Source organism: Limulus polyphemus, unplaced genomic scaffold (genome assembly GCF_000517525.1).
Source record: "Limulus polyphemus unplaced genomic scaffold, Limulus_polyphemus-2.1.2 Scaffold152, whole genome shotgun sequence".
Taxonomy (NCBI): Eukaryota; Metazoa; Arthropoda; class Merostomata; order Xiphosura; family Limulidae; genus Limulus; species Limulus polyphemus.
The window spans coordinates 407,251-411,278 of record NW_013665762.1 but is presented as its reverse complement, the minus strand read 5'-3'; positions in this window follow the sequence as shown (position 1 = coordinate 411,278).

Genomic DNA, 4,028 nt, shown 5'->3' with positions numbered 1-4,028 from the left:
AATAATATTAATAAAGTGGAAACAACACAACTTGTGATCAGCTTAAGCGAAATACCGTTTTAGTGAATTTCTTGCCTATCTTTATACTAGAGGCTGGTCATTTAACAGGCGCGCAAAGCTACACGAGGGCTATCTGCGCTAGCCGTCCCTAATTTAGCAGTGTAAGACTAGAGGGAAGGCAGCTAGTCATCACCACCCACCGCCAACTCTTGGGCTACTCTTTTACCAACGAATAGTGGGATTGACCGTCACATTATAACGCCCCCACGGCTGAAAGGGCGAGCATGTTTGGTGGGATGCGGATTCGAACCCGCGACCCTCAGATTGTGAGTCGAGCGCCTTATCCACCTGGCCATGCCGGGAAATTCCAAAACAAACAAACAATTGTCATCAAAACAATAACAATATTTGCCCTGTAGACCTCTGGTTATTTTGTTTACCCGAAATCTCTTTCAATAAGCATTTTGAAGAGTGTGGATGATAATATATTGTTTTATATTAGCATGAGCTGACTACATGAACAATGGTCAATGCATGAGAATAAACAGAAAATACAGGAACTGACAGTCACATATGTGACATCACAATTAAGTATTAAGGAAAATGTGTCTTTTCATACGAACATGTATGGCGAATACCGTACAATAACAGAACATACAAATTTATCTTTCAAATATCCAGAATTGCACAAAAATGATAAATGACTATATCATTTATCTTCTAATTTGTTTTGATATAACTTACGGTGTGTATACCCGTTTAATAGCGCCCCCAGTCGTGATCCTTTAGGTTTGATGCTGTAGATTTTAGCAGGAGGATTTTAAAGAATTTAATGGCATATATATCACAATGGGATTTTCTTAAGAAGGTAGAAAACTGATTACGAAGATTAATGTTATCTTTGTTTTAAAAACTATAATTTTTATATTATTATACTACATATATAAATAGCTTTTCATAGAATCTTTTGTCTCTCATCGTTCAGTCCAACTGGTGAGTTCTGGTATTGACCGAAAATCTTATTGGGCAGTGACTTGTGGGAAATCAGAAATGTTATTTTCTACACGCCCCTGATTTCGAGCCGCAATGGACAAGTGTCGAAAGCAAAACAAACCATCAGCAATTAATTTGTTTCTATAACAGTTTGTACGCCTACTGGTTTTCCAATGTTTCACCAGCTTCTGGGCTTTAAACATAATATTTGCGTCAACACTGTTTGCGCATTGTCGTCCTGTCATGTGATTTTGTGAAAGACACTATTTCCTTGCCCTATATATAATCGCATCTTATTGACGTTTAACTTTATCGTAAGTCAACTAATATAAGTGTTTGTTGTTCTTCGTTTATTTTCTGCTATTTTCCATTCCAAGTCATCTATAATCTCTAAGCAAAGTTCAAGAGTTAACATTTGGTCGGTCGTATATGATTTCCTGTTGGAACCTGAGAGACTTCTCGGATAATGTTATATAGGTAGCGAAACAAAACTGTGAGTACTTTAACAACATAAAGAAATACCTCTGTGGGTCATCGGTAAGAATACGAACGCCAAAGTCCAGTGTTCGATTCTCCGATTTTCGATTCTTCTTATATCACTGCAATTGTATAGTTGAGGTATTCTTTGTACATTTCTAAATATTTTTTAAACAATTTTCTTATTAGGATTGTGTTTGTCGGCCGTTCTCTTTGATATTCCAATCTGCAAAAAAAAGATAATTGCTATTTTAGTAATGAAAGTTTTAGGAAAGGTTTATTATTCACGTGCACATAGAGTTATGGCAGACGCCGAGGTTTCGCATGTGATATGTTCCCTGAGGAGGTGCAGCCTGCTCACTTAACTAAACCTTAGGTTCTTCATATTATATAAAGCGATTAATATTCACATAACTGAACGGATCAGAGCACGAGGTTTTTCAAGGACACATGTTGTTTTCTACGTTATATATATATATATATATAATATTGTTTGTTACTTTGTGAACCTTACGTTTGCTTTCTCTTTTTTTTCCCACCAGGAATGAAAAAAGGGAAGAATTTTGTTGCAACATTAACTAAATTTTTGCCAAACCACAAAAGTTGATACATAATACTTAGGTGAACAATGAGCGCATGAAATCACTGTACTTACTATTAGTTTTTCATTTGATTTTATCAGACTGGAGTCTTTCTTAAAGACACAAAAATCGTTGATGTTGTTGCTAGTTGTAGATGTGAAATGAACAATGGCAGATCTAACTAATTACGGCTTGAAGAAAGAGAGAGAAGGAAAATATTTTTAAAAAGGCTTAGTAAAAAAGTTATACACAAGACCGTAGACAAGTATAATTGAACATCTTGTCACGAGAGCGAGACTGATATTATCAAAACTTTAAGTTGAACCTGCGCTGTTTTGTTAACAATTTTATAGGGGTCTCTCCTGAAGTTCTAGATAATGACTTAATACTAAATCTACTTAATATATGTTCCCTTGATCTTGAAAATATTAGATCAACTTTGAAAAGTATGCTCGTAATCATGGGTAAAACTACGCTAATAATATAATATGCGTAGATAATTTTATAATGTACTTGATGATATCTGTTAGCTTTAGTCCTAGATACCATTTATTAACACATTAGCTCTTGCCATACGGCTTTTGTGTTAATAGTTAAGGTTCATATCTAAGACTAAAAATCATGTCACTAACACCGCGGACAACTACAAGGTTGCCGGTTTCCCTACATAACCGGTTTTAAAGTGTGCGTCCAAATTAACTCATGAAAGCCATTTAACTCCCAAAATAACGGTATGGCATCACCTTAAGTCAGACACTTGAGTCCGTAAAAGAGCATTAGGAAATGGAACAAACTGAAAAACGTAAGATGATCTAATTGGAATACAAACTTTTGGGAACTTTAAAATACCTTCCTGTGCTAATTGATAGGTTTATTACATACACATACAAATAGGAATCATTATAGAACTGAGGAAAACAAAGCCGATTTACGTTTCACAAATATTTAATTCATTACTACCATGGTACATGATCCTGGCGGATATCTTTACGAGAGAAACCATCTTACTATGAAGATGATCTATTGTGTGTGATAACACCCATCACCCAGAGTTGACTGGCTCGAATACCGTAAATTTTGGTTGTTGTTGTTGTTGTTTTTAATTATGCACAAAGCTACACAAGGGCTGTCTGTGCTCTGCCCACCACGGGTATCGAAACCCGGTTTCTAGCGTTGTAAGTCCGCAGACATACCGCTGTGCCACTGGGGGTCATAAATTTTGGTATGGTAACTGGAAACTGTCCGACAATGTACAAGAACTATTTGGTTTTAGGAGTTTTGCCCGAGAAGAGTGGATAAAAATACCCTGGATTTAGGCACATTTCCCCTTTTTTTTTACATACTTTTGGCTTTGAATATAAAGACACAAGTATTTAATCAGTTAAATAAGTCAAATATGACCTTCCGTAAGGCTGGGTATGCAATTAGCATCTGATGATATCAATAGGGATTTAATAACAAAAGAAAGAAGGAAGCGAACATTATTTAACATTGTCCTTTATAACATTTTTGCTTCCTTAACAGCTAGTGGTCGTAATAAATGAAATTTTTGTGAAACGTACAGTCGTCTTTGTTTTCCTTAAATCGGTAATTATGGAGTTTCACCAAGCACTAGAAGTTTTAAGTATTAATTACATGTATGAATTTTAATATAATTTCATTGGTTTGAATAAAACTAAACCACTGAAGGTCGCTTTGGATTCTACAACGTAAAATTGTGTGATGTTTATTTAATGCATATCATTAAAGGATTATTACACACTCATCGCTTAGGTTAAATTGGTTTAAAAAATTAAAACAATTTAAGTAATTAATAACGTTATTAATTTTAACTCTTGGACAAACAAGTTTTTGATTTTTAGATGTTCAATAGATTTGGGTTATCAAAGCAGTCATCAATACATAAAAAAATTACACGGGAGTTTGAACGTGAAACTTTTTTAACTTTCTCATGTTAATAAGTTTATACGGCCCGGC